This window comes from Palaemon carinicauda, chromosome 39 (assembly GCF_036898095.1).
Source record: "Palaemon carinicauda isolate YSFRI2023 chromosome 39, ASM3689809v2, whole genome shotgun sequence".
NCBI classification, from domain to species: Eukaryota; Metazoa; Arthropoda; class Malacostraca; order Decapoda; family Palaemonidae; genus Palaemon; species Palaemon carinicauda.
This window is the reverse complement of record NC_090763.1, coordinates 42,280,235-42,303,025: the sequence shown is the minus strand read 5'-3', so window position 1 is coordinate 42,303,025 and position 22,791 is coordinate 42,280,235. Positions and strand designations below refer to the sequence as shown.

At 38.2% G+C, this 22,791-nt stretch overlaps 1 pseudogene; it reads right to left on the bottom strand.

Annotated features, from left to right (window-relative positions):
* LOC137631369 (golgin subfamily A member 6-like protein 26) overlaps positions 1–21,130 on the bottom strand; it is a 105,979-nt pseudogene extending 84,849 nt beyond the window's left edge.
* Positions 21,131–22,791: the final 1,661 nt, after the last annotated feature.

Below are 22,791 nucleotides of genomic sequence, written 5' to 3'. Positions count from 1 at the left end.
TTCTCTTCCTTTTCCTTTTCCTTCTCTTCCTCGTCCTCCTCTTACTCTTCCTCCTCCTCCTAGATTACTATGTGTTATTTTAATATGATTTGTGCATGACTTGTTTTTAACACAACTTATGTGGTCTATGACAATGTATTTCATTATTCGGCAAGAGTAATTTTTACTCACTATATTCTAAATAAATACTTTCTGATTTCATGATATTCTTTTATTACTGATGAATTATTTCAATTACAAAGTTTTAGCCGATTTGTTGATTCTTATAACAACTTTTGTATGTCTAAAAATAACAAATATTTGAACTATTTGTAAGATGACTTTACTAATTGTAGCCTTATATTTTATGAATACCCAATGTAAATATTGGAAATAAAGAATTATTATTATTATTATTATCATTATTATTATATCCTCATCATCCTCCTCCTCTTCTTCCTCTTCCACCTCTTCCTCCTATTCCTCTTCCTCTTCCTCCTCTTGATCCTCCTCCTCCACCTCCTCCTCCTTATCCTCTTCCTCCTCCTCCTCCTCCTCCACTTCCACTTCTTCTTCCTCTTCCTCCTCTTCCTGCTGCTGCTGCTTCTGATTCTCCTCCTCCTCCTCCTCCTCTTCCCCCTCTTCCTCGTCGTCCTCCTCCTCCTCTACCTTTCCCTCTTCCTCTTCCTCCTCCTCCTCATCTTACTCCTCCTCTCCTTCTTCCTCTTCCTCTTCCTCTTCCTACTTTTCCTCCTCTCACTCCTCTTCTTCCTGTTCCTCTTCCTACTCCTCCTCTTCCTCCTCCTCTTCCTTCTCCTCCTTTTCCTGCTCCTCTTCCACTTCCTCTTCCTCCTCCTCTTCCTCCTCCTCTTCCTTTTCCTCTTCCTCCTCCTCCTCCTCCTCTTCCTCCTCCTTCACTTCTCCCTCTTCCACATCCTCTTCCTCCTCCACCTCCTCTTCCTCCTCCTTTCCTCCTCCTCTTCCGCCTCCTCTTCCTCTTTCTCTTCCTTCTCTTCCTCCTCCTCTTTCTCTTCCTATTCCTCCTTCTGCTCCTCCTTTTCCTAAGTTTCCTCTTCCTCTTCATCCTCCTCCTCTCCTTCTTCCTCCTCCTCTTCCTCCTCCTCTTCCTCTTCCTCTTCCTCTTTCTTCTCTTCCTTCTCCTCTTTCTCCTCCTCTTCCCTCTCCTTTTCCTCTTCCTTTCCTTCTCCTCCTCTTCCTCCTCCTGCTTCTTTTCCTCCTCTTCCTAATTTTCCTCTTCCTTTTCCTCCTCTTCCTCCTCTTCCTTCTCCTCCTCCTCCTCCTCCTCCTCCTCCTCCTCCTCTTCTCTTCTTCTTCTTCTTCTTCTTCTTCTTCTTCCTACTCCATCTCTTCCTCGGCCTCCTCATTACTCTTGCTTGGCTGTCGAGTTCTGATAGATCCAGATTGATGTTAGCGACACTTCCAATTTTAGTTGACATAAAAAGTTTTCGACCAGAATTGGACTTTTGGTACACAAGAGGTCTTTAGTCAGCAGATAGCTCAAGTGGGGAATTGGGATCCAGGGAAATCTTCACTGGGACGAAATACAAGTACAAATAAGAGGGAATGTTATCCTTCTAACTCCGAGAAACATTTGGGAATAACGTATACATTTAGCCGAAACACTGTGAAGTTGTTACAACGAAAAACAAACTCTTACTTCCGTGGGACTTTTGTTTTGACTTATTTTAACTGTTGTTTTAGTAAATATATGCAAGAATGTGATTTATCGAGAGAAATGATGCAGCAATGGTGACATTTCTTATAATGAGATCTTTAAGATTTTGTAAATTTTAAATTTCGCCTTTAATACTGAATCTATTTTAAGAGTATTATCTTTATGCATTATACAATTTGGCTTAATAGCTCTGAACAGACCCCCCCCATCCTTCTCTCTCTCTCTCTCTCTCGTCTCTCTCTCTCTCTCTCTCTCCTCTCTCTCTCTCTCTCTCTCTCTCTCTCTCTCTCCTCAAGGTTAAAGTCACAGAACACTTAGCGATTAATGGCGCCAGCATTATAATTTAGCTACCTAATTAAATACTAACTTAGCAGGTGCTTACATTTCTGTTTTTTTCTCGTCTTTAGCGTAGTCTAATTGCTTCTAGCTAGTTTTTCTCATATTAACAGTAAATGCAAGTTAGTGCTTCAATACTATTGACACGTGGGATTTTTGTTGTTGTCTTTTTAGTTGTAAATGTATTATTAACTGAGAGAGAGAGAGAGAGAGAGGAGAGGAGAGAGAGAGAGAGAGAGGAGAGAGAGAGAGAGAGAGAGAGAGAGAGAGAGATCAAGTTATTGATTTCAGTTATAGCTTCAGATATAGGGCCAGATTCAAAAAGGTATATTATAGAATTTAAAATTTAAATTTTTTTCTTTTTCACGTGAAAGAGTAATTAGTCCAAGAAAATGCACAAAAAAGAAACTTACTTTGTCATCCACTTCAGATAAGGATTTTGCGGGATTCCTGAACCTTCTTTAGAAGTTTCCATATATTTCACAAGCTAATAAATATATGTTTGTAGTTAGAGCTAAAAAGAATAATGTCTTTGAAGTTCATAAAAGTATCATAGAATACTATTTGGAAATGTATTTGAGAGAATGAAAGATTTTCGTTATATTAATCGTAGTCTGACCCCATCAGCCAAGATGCTTGAGGTTTTTATTTTGCATTTTATTTTATCCAAAATTGGACTTTGATAATTCGAATATTACTATTATCACTAGCTTAGCTATAACCCTAGTTGGAAAAGCAGGATGATATTAGCCAAAGGCTCCAACAGGAAAAATAGCCCAGTAAGAAAAGGAAATAAGGGAACAATAGGATAGCGTGCCTGAGAGTACATACAAGAAGAGAATTCTAACCCAAGCCAGTGGAAGACCATGGTACAGGACCTATGACACTACCTATGACTAGAGAACAATCGTTTGATTTCCGAGTGTCCTTCTCCTAAAAGAGCTGCTTACCATAGGTAAAAGTCTCTTCTACCCTTACCAAGTGGAAAGTAGCCACTGAACCATTACAGTGCAATAGTTAACCTGTTGATTGAAGAAGAACTATTTTTAGTTATCTCTTAGTGTTGTCAGATGCGTGAAGAAAGATAAGAATGCTTAAAGAATAGGGCATATGATTCGGTGAATGTTTAGGCATAGAAAAAATGACGCGTAAACCAGAGAAGGATCTAATGATGTACCCACTTTGCCAGTCAAATGACCCAATAACACTCTAGCGGTAATATGTTAACGGGTGGCTGGTGCCTTGGTCAAATTGTTTCGTCAGTCTTGAAATGTAGATAATTTTCTGCCATTATACATTTCTGGTAATAAAAGTAAAGTATAAAAGATTTTAGAAAATTATCTCGAAGGAAAACTTAGTAGTCTCACAACAATTTTGAGAGAGAGAGAGAGAGAGAGAGAGAGAGAGAGAGAGAGAGAGAGGGAGAGGAGAGAGAGAGAGAGAGAGAGAGAGAGAGAGAGAGAGAGAGAGAGAGAGAGGAGAACAACCTCCAAATAACATCATCGACCGGGCTATTCCCTTGCAAGTGCTCCTCTAATACAGAGGTGGTATCACAAGGGAGTCTGGGGCTTTTTCTATTTTTTTTTCTTTAAGTATTTCTCACTGTCGACCCAATTACCGATACCTTCATTTATAAATGCATATATTCTCTGCTTTGGGAATTTAGGGGGATGAATATAAAATTGAAAATGAGGCTTTGAAATATGGATATATTTTGTGATCAAGGATAAAATCATTTCAAAGATTATTCTTTGATTTAATCTCATTTGCGAGGAAATGTCCTGGAAAAATTATAATTTACGACACTAAAATACGAGACAAGTCCTCTTGTGGAGCTCCAAAAATTAGATCCTTTTTAAGTTTTTCTTTTTAGGCGTTCGTGGTTTTCTTTGTGTCTTATTCTTAGACCTCAAAGAATTTCACATTTTCCGAGTAGCCCATAAAACTAAATATTTGCAGCAATGATTCTCTTTTTTTAATGTGCGGTCCATTTTAGATTTTTACTTTCAGATTGATGGCCATTTTGGATCATTTAAGACTAGGACCCATTCAAATTCTCTCTCTCTCTCTCTCTCTCTCTCTCTCTCTCTCTCTCTCTCTCTCTCTCTCTCTCTCTCTCTCTCTCTCTCTCAGTAAGCCAAGATGTGAAGACTCTCACTAATGTAATGGAATAGGGCATAATTTTTCTATGAAATACATTATAAATCTGAAATGTTGATTATAGTAAATACACAGGGTCAAAATTACTTTTCCCTTAGCTGTTCATAGTTGATAACGTCGTACATACATACATATATGTACCAAAGGCATTTCCCCCAATTTTGGGGGTTAGCCGAAATCAACAATAAAACAAAACAAAAAAGGGGACCTCTACTCTCTACGTTCTTTCAGCCTAACCAGGGACTCAGCCGAGTTCAGCTGGTACTGCTAGGGTGCCACAGCCTAACCTCCCACATTATCCACCACAGATGAAGCTTCATAATGCTGAATCCCCTACTACTGCTACCTCCGCGGTCATCTAAGGCACTGGAGGAAGCAGCAGGGCCTACCGGAACTGCGTCACAATCGCTCGCCATTCATTCCTATTTCTAGCACGCTCTCTTGCCTCTCTCACATCTATCCTCCTATCACTCAGAGCTTTCTTCACACCATCCATCCACCCAAACCTTGGCCTTCCTCTTGCACGTCTCCCATCAACTCTTGCATTCATCACCTTCTTTAGCAGACAGCCATTTTCCGTTCTCTCAACATGGCCAAACCACCACCTCAACACATTCATATCCACTCTAGCGCTAACTCATTTCTTACACCCGTTCCCACCCTCACCACTTCGTTCCTAACCCTATCTACTTGAGATACACCAGCCATACTCCTTAGACACTTCATCTCAAACACATTCAATTTCTGTCTCTCCATCACTTTCATTCCCCACAACTCCGATCCATACATCACAGTTGGTACAATCACTTTCTCATATAGAACTCTCTTTACATTCATGCCCAACCCTCTATTTTTTACTACTCCCTTAACTGCCCCCAACACTTAGCAACCTTCATTCACTCTCTGATGCACATCTGCTTCCACTCCACCATTTGCTGCAACAACAGACCCCAAGTACTTAAACTGATCCACCTCCTCAAGCAACTCTCCATTCAACATGACATTCAACCTTGCACCACCTTCCCTTCTCGTACATCTCATAACTTACTCTTACCCACTAACTCTCAACTTCCTTCTCTCACACACCCTTCCAAATTCTGTCACTAGTCGGTCAAGCTTCTCTTCTGTGTCTGCTACCAGTACCGTATCATCCGCAAACAACAACTGATTTCCCTCCATTCATGATCATTCTCGCCTACCAGTTTTAATCCTCGTCCAAGCACTCGAGCATTCACCTCTCTCACCACTCCATCAACATACAAGTTAAACAACCACGGCGACATCACACATCCCTGTCTCAGCCCCACTCTCACCGGAAACCAATCACTCACTTCATTTCCTATTCTAACACATACTTTACTACCTTTGTAGAAACTTTTCACTGCTTGCAACAACCTTCCACTAACTCCATATAACCTCATCACATTCCACATTGCTTCCCTATCAACTCTATCATATGCGTTCTCCAGATCCATAAACGCAACATACACCTCCTTACCTTTTGCTAAATATTTCTCGCATATCTGCCTAACTGTAAAAATCTGATTCATACAACCCCTACCTCTTCTAAAACCACCCTGTACTTCTAAGATTGCATTCTCTGTTTTATCCTTAATCCTATTAATCATTACTCTACCATATACTTTTCCAACCATACTCAACAAACTAATACCTCTTGAATTACAACACTCATGCACATCTCCCTTACCCTTATATAGTGGTACAATACATGCACAAACCCAATCTACTGGTACCATTGACAACACAAAACACATATTAAACAATCTCACCAACCATTCAAGTACAGTCACACCCCCTTCCTTCAACATCTCAGCTTTCACACCATCCATACCAGATGCTTTTCCTACTCTCGTTTCATCTAGTGCTCTCCTCACTTCCTCTATTGTAATCTCTCTCTCATTCTCATCTCCCATCAGTGGCACCTCAACACCTGGAACAGCAATTTTATCTGCCTCCCTATTATCCTCAACATTCAGCAAACTTTCAAAATATTCCGCCCACCTTTTCCTTGCCTCCTCTCCTTTTAACAACCTTCCATTTCCATCTTTCACTGTCTCTTCAATTCTTGCGCTTTACTTCCACATTTTTCTCTCTATATTTTTCATACTTCTCTATACTATTACTCTGCACCCACTCTTCAAAGTCCTCTTTTTCTCTTCCACTTTTACCTTCACTCCTTCATTCCACCATTCACTGCCCTTCCTCATGCTACCTCCAACAACCTTCTTGCCACATACATCACTTGCAATCCCAACAAAATTTTCTTTTGCTAACTTCCACTCCTCCTCTAAGTTACCAGTTTTTCTTACTCTCACCTCGTCATATGCCATTTTCAACCTTTCCTGATATTTACTTTTACCCCCGGTTTTATTAGCTCTTCAACCCTCACTAGCTCCCTTTACATCCACCAACTCTATTCCCCCACTCTTTTGCTACAACTAATTTTCCTTCCACCAAAAAATGATCAGACATACCGTTAGCCATACCCCTAAACACGTGCACGTCTTTCAATCTTTCAAACATTCTTTCAGTTATCAACACATAATCCATTAATGCCCTTTCTACTACTCTTCCATTTGCCACTCTTACCCATGTATACTTATTTTTATCTTTCTTTTTAAAAAAGCTAGCACTTATTACCATCTCTTGTTCAACACACATATCTACCAGTCTCTCACCACTCTCATTTTCACCTGGTACGCCATACTTCCCAATGACACCTTCTACCTCTCCAGCGCCCACTCTAGCATTTAAGTCACCCATGCCAACTACATAATTCCTTCTACCCAGTCCTTCTACACACCTAGTTAATTCAATCCAGAACTCATTCCGCTCTTCTTCACTTTTCTCACTACCTGGCCCATACGCACTGACAAACGCCCAACATTCCCTACCCAACCTAACCCTTACCCACATTAACCTAGATGATATCTCCTTCCATTCCACTACTTTACCTGTCATCCATTCACTCAGCAATAAAGCCACACCCTCTCTCGCTCTTCCCCTTTCAATCCCAGACACTCTACCAGACATTTCACCAAACATCACTTCACCCTTTCCTTTCATCTTTGTCTCACACAAGGCCAATACATCCATCCTTCTACTTCTAAACATACTTCCAATCTCACATCTTTTACTCTCTATCGTACTACATCCACGGACATTCAAACACCCCAAAACTAGAGTGCGGGGAGCAGTCACTCTCCCCCCAGTTCCATCTCTTTGATGATGTCTCACAGGATTTTCATACAGGAGAGGGGGTTCCCAGCCCCCTCGTCCCGTCTCTTTTAGTCGCCTCTTACGACACGCAGGGATAATGTTGGCGCTATTCTAATTGTTTTTATGTCCCCGCGGCCACAGGGGGCATAAAAACGTCGTAGGATCTCCATTATTCAGGAACTTCTGAAATCGGTGGATTATAGCTAAGTTGTGTGTCGTCATCTGCAATTTCTTTAATAAAAAAAAAATCTGCGATGATGAGAGATAGACATTAAGATATTATCTCTTCGTCTCTGTCGGGTAATTTTGCGATGATAAGAGATAGACATTAAGACATTATCTCTTCGTCTCTCCCATAATTTTGCAGCGATCATGATCCAGGGGGATTTCAGGAAGGTTTAAGCTTGAAGCAAGCTTAAAAAGCTTAACCAACAATTGTAATTTTGTTCATGGAAACCCATTCAAGTCGCACAGCCTATTTTTTGTTAATTACATTTTTTTCTCTGTAAAATTAATGCATAGGGGAGTCATCAGTGCAGGTCAATCTCCCCACTCTTAATCAGAAAATTTGGTGGTTACACAAATCATATGAAATTTTCACTCAATTCTCAAATCTGAATGGGTTTTCTGGGGTTAATAATCTCGAATTAGAAGTTCCTTAATTTATTTTTATTAAATCTTGCGTATACATTTGTCTGTTTGCCTTTTCTTTTCAATTCTTGACTTGAATTAAAAAGGAATTGCTTGGTCAGCGTTCTGTAGAATAAATGCTCTGGAAACTGAAGATCCAAAAGTGCATTGTGACTGTAGGTTGTAATGATACCGGGCAGTTAGCGGAGCAATGTAACTACCCTTCTCCAAACTTTTATTTTAGATATCGGGTCTTTCCGTTATTTTTTTCTACGAGTATTTCTGCTATTCAACCAGACCTGTGACTAACATTCGGTACATCACCAAAGTCGAGGTTAGCGGCCTTCTTCGCTTGGTAGTTCAGTAGGTTAATCGAGTTGTTCTTTCCTCGTCAAAGTTGGGAAATTTGTTTATTGTGTTTGTGTGTATGTGCTCATACGTTGGTTAGTTTATAATGGTGTCACACGAGTAACTTCTCATTTAAAATAGCATTTTGAACTAGTTTCCTTTAGGCAAACTTCCCCGGATAAACAATATCTTTTCCATTTATTTTAGTTTTGTGGTACAAAAATGGGTGGCTAATGTGTGTTAATCAATGGCACAGATATGTGAGAATTTTGGATACTTTGTACAAATATTGGGTGACAGGATGAAGATTCCTGCCTAATCATGTGCTCGTGTAAGATATCCCAAAGTCTTAAATTCCTTTAAGCCGAAGAAATCGCAGTTATCATGTGTCGTGATGCTTGGTATAAATACGAATAACTTTTCTTTATCATGTGTTGGTGATTTGTACATTTTTTTATGCACATTCTTTATCCAAGTTTCGTTTGAAGGTCATAATGATCACGCGGCTTAGCGTCATTATTTCCAGAAATAGCCTCTGTGCTTCCTTTGTACCTGACCGCATGTAAATGCTCATTTTAATTTCCTCCGTTTTGCAACGCAACTCCATAAACATCTCAAATACGAATCAAATGTTTGATCTTTGAACTGACCAACTGGTTGACCTTGCTTCATATCCCGTCACTGCCGCTCGTCTTCCCTTTATAATAAAGAGAAAGTGTCTGACTATATATATATATATATATATATATATATATATATATATATATATATATATATATATATATATATATATATATGAATATATATATAAATATATAGCAGAAAGGCGAAAGAAAGCAGATACTTCAGCATTTGGACAGTTTATTGGCTAAGCTTTCGGGAACAACATTTCCCATCATCGGAGCTAAAAAAGGAATGTAAAACACATATCAATAGACATTACGTTAGTCAATGAAATTCTGTTAAAAAGGCAAGAATTATAACAAATAAATCGAAATACTTAAAAAATGAAGTTGAGGAAATATACTAAAAAATAATAAATTAAACCATATAAATCAAATTAAAAATTGAAACATTAAAACATTAAATGAATGCTATAGGAAAAGAGCAATATCAAAATCAGAACAAATTGCTCTTTTCCTATAGCATTCATTTAATGTTTTAATGTTTCAATTTTTAATTTGATTTATATGGTTTAATTTATTATTTTTTAGTATATTTCCTCAACTTCATTTTTTAAGTATTTCGATTTATTTGTTATAATTCTTGCCTTTTTAACAGAATTTCATTGACTAACGTAATGTCTATTGATATGTGTTTTACATTCCTTTTTTAGCTCCGATGATGGGAAATGTTGTTCCCGAAAGCTTAGCCAATAAACTGTCCAAATGCTGAAGTATCTGCTTTCTTTCGCCTTTCTGCTAAACCTCAAGCTTTCTAGAAGCGAAAATGCCATTAATTATAAATATATATATATATATATATATATATATATATATATATATATATATATATATATATACATATATATATATATATATATATATATATATATATATATATATATATATATATATATATGTGTGTGTGTGTGTGTGTGTGTGTGTATAATTTACTGTCACGTTGAGGGGGAGAAGTAATAGTCAATCCCTGGTGACAGGGTGTATCCAAGAGGTATACTCGGAAACCACACACTCCCACAGATTGCTAAACCAGTGGGTTGTAGTTAGGGAAGGATGGAAGGGTGTGCATATCTATCTAAACAGTTAGACGTCATTTTTGACTATTCAAGTACACTAGTATACACATAAAGGTTAGTTGCATCTTTACATAGCACTGATGTAGTGAGTTTTTTTTTAGCGCCAGATGGGTGTTCAAAGTGTTCACAGGAGTCTTTAGAGCTGGTGTTCCCCTGAATATTACCTACTTAGGCATCAACAACCATCTAAATTTGGCAATGCTTAGGTTAACTCGATCTGTAATGACCTTTTAATGATGAAGTTTCGAAGGAAGGTGAGAAAGTAAATTTAGTCCTTTGAATGTTATATTGAGATATGGATCATAATCCCATGTGTTTAATGATCATAACAATGGACGACGATATTGTTGCCCTGGAGAGAGAGAGAGAGAGAGAGAGAGAGAGAGAGAGAGAGAGAGAGAGAGAGAGAGAGAGAATATGAATGGAATCTCAGAAACAGACCATTAGTCCTGGAGCCAAGGGGGTGTTTGCATCCCTTTTATGTCCACAAAATTACCCACCTGATTCTGATAGTGGACCACCTTGGACACATTTTTAGCGAGGGTGTTTGTTCTGAAACCCGGCAGTAATGGAGATATTCACTAGTTTGTTAGAAATGCTCTGATGCAAAATCGATCCAAAAGTTAGGGGTACGGGAAATTAAAATTAACACAACATTGCACACAATTAGCCTATGGTTTTGTGTTGGTGCTTAAATTGAAGCTAGTTTAGTTATCTACAACATGAAAACAAGTTCAAGGTCATCAGATGAAAGTCAAGGTCACCAGAGGTCAAAGTGTGACGTAATTTTACTTATGCTTGAAATTAAGACTTTCTTTCATTTGAAGGCCAACAAAAAAACTCATGATGATATAACTGTTTATTTGAATGCACATCTGAATACCATACAATATCAGGTAATTTTAGAAAAAGAATTGAAGTCTCTAACACAAATAGTAGTCCTTTGAGGTTGAGTTGAAAATAGCGAAAATCGGCAACTTTTGCCAATTACATACATGCAAAAGACAGACATACGGCAATGCACAGGAACATCATTTAACTTAACAGATATGATAAGAAGGGTACAAAAATCATTTTCCATCAACCTTTACACCAACATTTTAGAAGAATATCAGTTGCATGCATGAAACCTATTTACTAGTGAAACGATTCTATGATCCCGGATTTCTACAGCCTGTGTTGTTTGACTGGCAGCTGCAGTAGGGGGAACATGTAATTTGATTTTGTCTGCAAGGATAGCGCTGGGTAGCACAGGCAGAACATTTGCATGGGAGTGGAAAATCATTTGGAAGCAATAACTGCATTCTCTCGGGCAGCAGAGCACAGTAATCCTGATAGAAGCCAAACTCGCACGGGTTTAGTTCTGCATTGTCAAGGCAGTGTAACTGCAAGTATGTCCCATAGAATGCTCGAAGTATGTGTCCTTTAACTGAGCGACTAGTTGGAGGAAGGTCTAATATGGTCTTCTTGCTGTGATGGTAGAGATGATGCCTCAGCTGGTCCATTGATTTACATGGTGTTCCAGATTTGAAGACGTTCACAAGATACTCTTCAACTGCCGCAAAGTCAATATTGGTTGGATCCTTCCCAAATTCACAGAGATATTGAGCAGGCTTTGCTTTCAAACCAGAAGATTTAGTTCCAAATTTGCTTGATGAATCACAACCAGTAAGGTGATGGAGTGGTAGTATGACTTTGCGGATCTCAGGGTCCATCTTCTCTGCCAAGGTATGCAGTGGTATGTGTCTGGTTGCATTTCCCACACCTGCTCTTATCCACAGTTCTTTGAGGCCATAACCTCTCAAGAGATTCCAGTAATGAAGTCCAAGTACCAGGACATCTGTGTCATTTGACATTAAGATGATTCTTGAAGCTGCACCCTTGACAGCATGCAGGGCATGTGGGATCATTCTCACGTCGGCCTCTTCAATTCTGTGATTTAGTTCAGGCAGTTGGATGCTGATATCATTAAAAACACCTCTGCATGGTTTGGTTTCACTAAGTCCAAATGCACTCACCACTATGTCTGCTGTTTGCATTGGGTTCTCCAAAATGTGCTCCCGAATTAACCCTGGGAGCTTTGCTTTGTTCATAGATGAAGCCCAGAATGATTCCATGGTGACTGGTAATGGTGTTCCAGGTGACATATCATTCAGGTCAATTGCACTATTTTTACATCTCCTTGCTCGTTCACTGTCTTTAACTGAGCCCTCAATATATGTGTCAAACACAAAGTCGATACGATTTGCATTGTTGCAAAGGCCATGCACATAACCCAGAAAATTTGTGCAGAGATCACCAAAGGTATTGATATTAACCGTTCGCATTCGACGCAAGTAACCCATGACATCCACAATTGCAGCAGTATTCGCAGGTGTCCATGCTGGTGGCTGCAGGTAGTCCTTTGCATCAAGCAACTTCTCCAATTCATGGCAGAGGTCACTTTTGTTTGGTTTGACCATTAGCCCTTCTGAGTCGAAGAGATAGTTTGTGTCGATCAGGTCATAAGTGAGCAGGTCTTGTAAGTCATACCCTCGCACTCTGGCAATGTCAAAGATCTTCTGAGTTTCCGCCAACTGCTTCTGGTTCTCTTTGGCTTTTGTTTGGCGAGTGTGCTTTGCTGCTGTGTTGCTTTTAAATGTTTTCAGATTTCGGCGGTGGATGGTGTCAGAGATTAAACGTTGTCTTGTCACAAATCGCTCAGTCCGAAAGGTCTCATAGAGTGCCTTGCATGTAGCATCGAACTGCAGAAGATCATTACGGATTTCCTGTGGCATTAATTCCTGTGATATGATATTGTGTAGGGTCTTTACATCATCCTTACTCTTCTGCGCAGAAGATCTCACAGGATTGTCATGTTCTTTGACATACCTAATTATTTCATCAACCAAGGCTTCAGAACTTTGAGTTGCTGGGAGATTGAACTCATAATTCACCAGAAGTTCTCTGCTGGGTGTGACAACACCACTGATTTGTACTGCAGGGGAAGAGGGACCTGACCCCGATTTGATTCAGTGATATATGAAGCCATATCACAATGATAGCGAAGAACCTCATCATAACTGGTTGCAAGTCCAAACCGATTGAAACTTGAGATGAGAGTTTTTGACCTGCAAGCATTGTATATTGCTTCTGAGTTCAGCATGTGCAGAGGAGTGCACTTTCTACCATTGTTCACTATGTAAAACATGACCTGATAAACAGAGAGTATTTTTCTCATTTTTCCATCAGAAAAGTCACAGTCATCCAGGTTTTTATGCTGTGAGTTGTCAGGGTCATTGTAATTGCACTTCACATCAAAGTCAAACAATGTTGAGAACACTTCGGCAACTTCATCTGGAATTGCTATGTCTCTGTACGCTTTCTCAAGTTCATTGACGTCACAAAATTTGTCATTGAGCTCAAAGTCCTCTTTCAAGAAACAATTCCTTACCAATAAACCACACTGTTTTAGTATATCTGAAGTCATTTCCCTATCAGAGTGTTGTGGCATACTATCTACAGCACTATTCTTGAAGAAGATTGTAGGGGCCTTTGCACTTTGAGGGGTGAAGAATGACACATCATTACCACACATATTTAGCAAATACAGTTTCACATCCCTGTTTCTGAAGGCAGTGACATCTTGATCACCACTCTGTACCACTTTATTGCAACTATCAGATACATATGACAAGTTGTAGCACCTCCCAGAGTTCAAACCTGGTTCAATGTTCTTCATTACATCTGCAAATATATCCAGCTTCTTTTGACCAATGGACGGCAACGCAGACTTGGAGGACTGCCTTTCTCCTTTCAAGATATATTTGCGGATGCAGTCATTGTGACAGTACAAATCTGCCCCAAACACAGCATCTGCATCTTGCAAGTCACTGGTTCGCGTTTATACTTCATCCTGAAGAGACAGTGCAGCTCTCAGGAAGGACTTTGCACGGTCTTCCTCCGAGATTCGCCACTTCTTGTATACATTGTTGTGTTTTACATGGCCACATATGAAGCACGGCTTGGAGAAGATGTCTACATTTTCTGCACGTGATGCTGGATCCCGTGCTGCAGTTGAGGAACGTCTCCTCATCTGACCACCAGATGAGGTATTCTGCTGTGCACCTGCGTCAGATGTTGCTGCCAGCTGCAATCTCTCAAGATTCCTTTTGTGTGTTTACCGTTTGTAGCAATCATTATTAACAAGGTAGACAAACTTCGCCTGATCAACATGATTCAGTCTCTCTAACACACAGTCCCCTCTAATTCCAGCAGCTTGGATTACTGCTAATCTGCCATTCTCTGTCCTTGATGTATTAAGGTTGGGTTCATCTCTTTGGCATATGATGCACCTCTCAGGATTAGTGGATTGGCTAGGTAGGCTATCGGTGAAGCTGTCCGTCTCCGTTTTCTTGGGATATCCGCCATACTTGATGATGTCCCTATGTACTCGTCAGTCCTGAAAAGAAAAAAAAGAGCATTAACCCTTAATCGGTCACATATAGGAAAAGTGTATGGTTTACTTTTTTGCCTTGGTATTATAATTCAACGATACTAGCTAAGATATTTTTGCTAAAAATGGTTTTTTGATAAATTAAATATTAAAATTACAAATTGTTACAAAATTAAAGTAATCAAATTCTAACAAACTAGTAAATATCTCCATTACTACCGGGTTTCAGAACAAACACCCCAACTAAAATTGTGTCCAATGAGGTCCACTATCAAAACCAGGTGGGTAAGGGATGCAATTGAGAAATTTTGCCAATTTTCGCTATTTTCAACTCAACCTCAAAGGACTACTATTGTGTTAGAGACTTCAATCCTTTTTCTAAAATTACCTGATATTGTATGGTATTCAGATGTGCATTCAAATAAACAGTTATATCATCATGAGTTTTTTGTTGGCCTTCAAATGAAAGAAAGTCTTAATTTCAAGCATAAGTAAAATTACGTCACACTTTGACCTCTGGTGACCTTGACTTTCATCTGATGACCTTGAACTTGTTTTCATGTTGTAGATAACTAAACTATCTTCAATTTAAGCACCAACACAAAACCATAGGTTAATTGTGTGCAATGTTGTGTTAATTTTAATTTCCCGTACCCCTAACTTTTGGAGCGATTTTGCATCAGAGCATTTCTAACAAACTAGTGAATATCTCCATTACTGCCGGGTTTCAGAACAAACACCCTCGCTAAAAATGTGTCCAAGGTGGTCCACTATCAAAATCAGGTGGGTAATTTTGTGGACATAAAATGGATGCAAACACCCCTTGGCTACATCCCACTGAGGTGACCTTGGCCTCCAGTTTTCATTTCATAGTTTTCTATCTCAAACATGTTTACAATTAATTTGCTAGAAATATATTTAATATAACGAAAACATTTTGGAAAACATATTAAATTGAACTGTTTGTTTCGTTAATGCCAGAATACTGTTCTACTGTTTTCTGTGCTATATTTATGTTTAAGAAGCTTAGGTTGAATTGGTTAATTTTGTCCCCCTTCCATGTAGCCTTTGTAATATCCTTTACAGATTTGAATATCCCAGCCCCAAACGTGAAAAATTTTAATACATTCAATATTATATTAAGTCTCTGGCTGGTGAGGTTACAGCCCGACACAAGACGACCATTGGCATGGAAATGTTCTTCATCGTTACTTGAAGAATCTCTGTCCTCCGTTGAAGGGTAAGCCATGCCTCGAGCGTGCATGTGGTGTGGCAGGACGAAGGTTACTGTAGTGGCTGTCCCTTCCACTCGAAAGGAACCCCGTATACCACATAAAGCTGTTTATTATCTCCGCCAACGAAGTTGGAAGGATGTTATGTTTTACCCCCTGCTTGTATTTGTTTGTGTACGTGTTTGTTTATGAAGTGCTTCTGGCCAAAATTTTAATTTTAGAGTCCTGAAATTTTCAGGGATTAACTGTTATATAAAGAGCTGGAAATGATTAAATTTTGGAAGGTTACAGGTCAAGGTCACGCATGAGCAAAACGTTCAATAACGTAAACAGCCATTAGTTTGGACATCCTTGTCACAGAAACTTCAAATTTGGTTCATAATGGAGTGTATAAAAATCCACGCCAATTAACACAAGTTAAGATCAAAGGTTAAGGTTGAGCAAAAGGTCGAGAAGTAAGCTACCGCAGTGGACGTCAGCTCTCTACTGAGAGCCCCACTACTTATCATATGTTTTTTATGTACCTCATGATTATTTTACTTTCTAAATCGGCTATAAAATTCTGATAATTATTTTAGTAATAATTATGATATAATTAAAGTTAGAAATAAACAAAATTGCTATGTCTGTATTTGGAAAATTGTTCCAAGACATCACCTTCGATGTTTATTCGAAATAAATTAATTAATATATAATCACGCTAAGTAAATATATAGGTTCGTCTTATTTACAATTAATTTAACAAACATTTATATAACATTCATAATAACACCTGTTAACGTACTATTTAGCAGTATATTTTTATCATAATTGTCTGTACAGAAAACTCATGAATTTAGACAAGCTGAAGTACAGCCAATCAGAAGCAAGCAAGTTACTCCGAGCATAGTACAACTACATCATCAATTTATAAAAATAATTTAGTAATAGAGCTCCTTATACCCTGGTCAAAATTTATGCTCTCTCTCTCTCTCTCTCTCTCTCTCTCTCTCTCTCTCTCTCTCTCTCTCTCATATCTTTGCAGAATCTTTAATGCAGGGCATCGTGTTCGCGGTTTTTGAAGCACCGCGAGGTCATTGCTTTGAAGGAATCCTAAGATTTTCATAGTTGCGCAACTGTCATAAAATGCTAAAAGTTTTTCGCCAGGGATCTGTGATGTGACTTCTTCCTGGCGCGTCATGTTGGGTGATGAGCAGTAGTAGCCCCAGACTTCTCAGTTTTAATATCATCTCCTTTTCTAAAGAAGACAGTTCTCTCTCTCTCTCTCTCTCTCTCTCTCTCTCTCTCTCTCTCTCTCTCTCTCTCTCTCTCTCTCTCTCTCTCTCTCTCTCTGTTTAAGGTACCAAGTAAATGTGTAAACAAATTTTTACGATTATGATAAAACGAAAGAGAGAGAGAGAGAGAGAGAGAGAGAGAGAGAGAGAGAGAGAGAGAGAGAGAGAGAGAGGTCAAGTCTTCTTCTAGTTTCTCATAGCAGACAGCCAAATATGAAGACAAGTTTAGCTTGTAATCAGAGCATCCAACAACCATAATGTAAGTTTCTCGTATATCACCCTGCGTTTCTTATAACTTACCTGAAATGTATTGTTGTTTACTACCACTGGTTACGGGAAACAATAGGGAACATGAATAACACATAAGGGATAACAAATATCGGTTATGTGAGCTTACTCTGTATGCCGTGATGTGGGTTGTCCGACGGAATGTCCTTCGTTTCACTTTCACATTGAACTTGGTTGTATCGTAGTATTGTGTTTGACATCGACCCGTAGACTTTCAAGTTACCACGACACTTAAGAGCTTACTGAATACTTACGATGCAATATGCTTTACTGCTTGCTCTGCTCATTTCCAAACTTAGTATGACGTGTAATTTACTATTTCAACGAAACCACTCTTTCTCGTGATCGATTTCCTCATACTTTCATTTTGTATAAAAAGGTTTCGTCCTTTACAAAATTATTTTGTTGGTGTATGATTATGCATGCATTGAATCACTCTTTGTGGGTAGTAGGTTGGCTAGGGCACCAGCCACCCGTTGAGATACTGCCGCTAAAGACATATTTGGGTATTTTGACTGACCAGGCAGTACTGCATTGGATCTTTCTCTCTGGTTATGGTTCATTTTGTCTTTGCCTACATATACAATGAATAGTCTGGCCTATTCCTTTTACATTTTCCTCTGTCCTCATACACCTGACACCACTGCTATTACCAAACAATTCTTCTTCTCTTAAGGGGTTAACAGCTGCAATGTAATTGTTTAGTGGCTACTTTCCTCTTGGTAAGAGTAGAAGAGCAGCTCTTGTAAGAGAAAGACACTCCAAAATTAAACAATTGTTCTCTAATCTTGGATAGTGCCGTAGCCTCTGTACCGTGGCTTTCCACTGTCTTGGATTAGATTTCTCTTGCTTGAGGGTACACTTGAGTCCGCTGTTCAGTCTTATTTCTCTTCCTCTTGTTTGTTTTCAAGTTTATATAGTTTATATATGAAAAACCTAATTCAATTTTGTTACTATTCTTAAGATATTTTATTCTTATTGTTTCTTAATTATCTTGTAGTTTATTAGTTTCTTTGTTTCCTTTCCTCACTGGGCTATTTTTCTCTGTTGGAGCTCTTGGGCTAAAAGCATCTTGCTTTTCCAACTAGGGTTATAGTTTAGATTGTAATAATAATAATACTGATAATATAAATTGAACAGTAATGAAGTACACTTAAGCAATTTGTTTCACAAATGAATCATTTAAGTAATACCTGCTTTAATGGTTTACACGGAAATGTTTGTTGTTATTAATTTTTCACTTTAATGTAATATTTAACAAAAGGTTCCTCTTTCAAAATAATGGCCCGCAATGCCGCCATCTAAATGCTCTTCTTATAGCCAAGCCTCATAAGGTGTAAGGCAACAAATTATTGAGCAGCTTAGATGTTACAGTTTCTAAGCGCTGTTTTCTTTTGGTCGAGAAGTTCTTTCATCAAGTTTACCCAATGTATTGAAAAGATATCATCAGCTTTTTCTTTTAATTTTCCCCATGAGATTTTCCATGGTCAATACCCACAATTACTTAATAGATCATCCTGATTTGTCATTTATTTTTGCAACTCTTTCAAGGGTAGGTGACATAACTGGGATGAGGCTTCCATAGTGTCCGAATTGAGAGGATATCAAATGACGAGAAAACCAAAGAGGAATATGGGCCCTCCTTTTACTTGGTAGGTAGTAGGTTTTCCAGGGCACCAGCCACCCATTGAGATACTACCGCTAGATAATTATGGGGTCTTTTAACTGGCCAGACAGTAGTACATTAGATCCTTCTCTCTGGTTACAGTTCATTTTCCCTTTGCCTACACGCTCACACATACATACCGAATAGTCTGGCCTATTCTTTATATAATCTCCTCTGTCATCATACATCTGACAACACTGAGATTACCGAACAATTCTTCTTACTGCTCTGTAATTGTTCAGTGGCCACTTTCCTCTTTGCAAGGGAAGAAGAGACTCTTTAGCTATGGTAAGCAATTCTTCTAGGAGAAGGACACTCCAAAATCAAACCGTTGTTTTCTAGTCTTGGGTAGTGCCATAGCCTCTGTACCATGGTCTTCCACTGTCTTGGGTTAGAGTTCTCCTGCTTGAGGGTACACTCGGGCACACTTCTATCTTATTTTTCTAACTCTTGTTTTGTTAAAGTTTTTATAGTTTATATAGGAGATATTTATTTTAATGTTGTTGCTCTTCTTAAAATATGTTATTTTTCTTGGTTTCCTTTCCTCACTGGGCTATTTTTCCTGTTGGAGACCCCTGGGCTTTTAGCATCCTGGTTTTCCAACTAGGGTTGTAGCTTAGCAAGTAATAATAATAATAATAAAAACGAAAATAATGTGTTGTCACAACAGGACACTTTTATAAAAAACTAATCGAGCAATAAACTGCAAACATGAAGGAGAACCTTCGCGAAAATTAGGCGTCGCCTCTAGTAGGGTCCAGTTGCTATTGTTTTTAATTCAGGTAAAATTGCGTTTTTTTATGGGGTTGACAGCAACTGCATATTGCAAGGGGTGGCGGAGACCTAGACGACGAGAGCGGTGGGAGGAGAATTGACTACTGCAGATCAGGAGGAAGAAAATGCTGCTGCAGTTACGTGCCTGAAAAGACTCAAGTCTTTCTAGGCGTTGTCTCATTTTTTTCTGAAAGTTACGTGTGCACTGTATCACGATCTTACGCTTTAAGTCTCTTTTATGCATTTGCAACCAAACAGACCATTAGCAAATATTAGTTATGATTTTTTGTATTCTTAGCATTTTTACTCTCTCTCTCTCTCTCTCTCTCTCTCTCTCTCTCTCTCTCTCTCTCTCTCTCTCTCTCTCTCTCTCTCTCTCTCTCTCTCTGTAATTTCCTCCAAATCTTCCAATTTATTCTCATCCCAGAAATTGTCTCGTAATGTACCTCTAGTTGGAGGGCTAACTTTTACCTGAGATTATTTTATTTTTCTTTTGCCTGTGAAATATATTAACGTTTGACTCGACATATGTTACATTCCCCTTATGAGACAACAAAAAGTATGAAACTAACGAACATTAGCAAAGAATGTTTTTTGTTGGTTAACTTCGAAACAGACAATGTGATAGTTGAATGTTCTTTGGCAACAAATCTTTAATCACAGTTTATGTAATATTGAAAATCGTCGTTTTTAATTTGATCTCTCCTATTATTTCTAGTTCTCAATTTATATGGCATTGAATGGTTGAGATCACTTGTATATCTAAAGCTTCTATGGTTTCTTACATTGTGATTTCCATAGTTATTCTGTATTCCAGACCTTTTTCCACCATTGTTTTGTTTGTGTGTCGTCCATTTAGTCTCATTCCAGTTTTCTCCAACAATACTACCCTGAGATGTGGATACGATTGCACCCAATAACCTGATTGCTCCAATTCTACTTAAATTATCATATGACAGAACATCTTTGTTATCATAGAAGTTTTCATCTATGTCTCACGCTCCAAGCTTGAAATAGCTCTGGGTCCTAATGCAAATATCACTGTTGTCTTGACACCAGCCAAGCAACTTAATATCAAAATTATTAATTTTGTTAGAGGGATCATCTGATTTCAAGGTTGGAACCAGCTAACATATTTCAATTCTGATATCTTCATTTTTACTTTTCAACTCTGCGACAATGTCTCCAATTTCATCTAAAACCATCTCTGATACATCATTTTCTCCAAGAATGTCCTGAGCACCACCATAGATAATACACTTGCTCAAGTTGTGATCAAGATTTTCCTTAATCCATGACTTAATTAGAGACATATTTGCTTCAGGGAAGGTTCTAATTAAAGTGTTTTCTTTAAAGTTACTTTTTCTTACTTCTTGTAAATTCGAATCTCCGATAAGCAACGTTTTCTTTTCATCTACAATAGGACCAAGTCTATCGCCATGGCCATCACTTCTTTCGACACTTTTCTGTAATGCTTCTTGCAGTGTTTTGATTTTCTCCTTTACTATAGAAACCAGAGTTTCAAGTTCTTGGATTTCTGTGTACCTTTCTTTCAGGTTATTGTTAATTACATAAAAGTTTTCAGTTGTTTCTGTTACGATTTTTTCAAATTTCTAATTTCTTCAATTCTGTATATCTTCGGTGTTCATTTTCCTCTTCTTGATCATTGCCTGGTGTGCTGTTACTGCTTCCAGTGATGATCCCTGTAAGCTCGAATAATAAAGCATCAGTTTCTCAATTAGTTATTCCTTAGTCGTCCAAATGCTACTTATTTGTAATTGACTACGGAATTTTTTTATTTCGCCTTTTGTGTAATTTCGATTTAGAACCTCCCAAGTTAGATTCCTTAAGGTAGACAAAGGTGGATGATTTTTTGATGAGGTCCCAGCTGCCACTCCTTGTAACACTTGATCGATATTTTCTTCCGTAGTTGTTCGACTGGACATTTTATATATTTGCTCACAGTGCAACTTCTCTTAAGCTTAAAACGTGGATAATGCTATATAATATCTCTGCCACTAATGATTTTGATAATATATTTCTTGATGAATTAATTGGTACTGACTTTTTTTCTTTCTTTCTCTTTTTTTAGGGAGAACAGTATTTTTACCATATTTGGTAACCTTTCCTATCTTGGGGGACTCCAAGTGGTAACCTGGGTTTTTGTGTGGGGAATGAATTAAAGAATCTGTTATAACATACGAATAATGACACATGTAGAATTAGCAATAAGCAAGGCCACCAGCTAACCTAAAAAAGCTACCTTACCTTATCTTACCTTACCTTACCTAACCTAACCTAACCTAACCTAGTAGCCGTACCCTTACCTAACAGGGGCAGTGCCCCCCTCCCCTTGCGACCCCCCTTACACAGCCATATAAAATATAAGACATCCTAAAACCCTGTGTGTACTTAGGTTGGACAATAACCTCACGAATAAATGAACACCAATCATTTATAGTTTAGTGAGAAATTCATAATTCATCTTCAACAATTTTAAAACTAAATGTAACACAAATATAATTACATACAAGTAACAAATTAGATTCTATATCCAAATGAGACTTTTCAAACCAAGTTCCCTTAAAAATGGATGAAAAAAAAAAAACTGCACCTTTTTTTTTTACTTTGTTCTTCTTTTTCAATACAACATGCTTTCTGTCACAACGAAATGGTTTTATTTTTTTGGTAATATTAAATCGGCACTTAGAACCACATGTGGCGCAAATAGTATCACTTTCACTTTTAATAACATTGTGATCTTGGTAGTACTGTATTATTCTTTCGATGTTACCACAATAATGCAAAACAAATTCTTCATAATTCATATAACAATTGAGACAAGAACTTGGGAGAAAATCCTCGGAAATTGGTGTTAAAGTAGATGGTAAATGAGAAACCGCACCAGAAATTTAATGTTTCATACCCCTCCATGACTTTCATAAGACAGAAAAATTAGCGTTGGAAGTTGTGT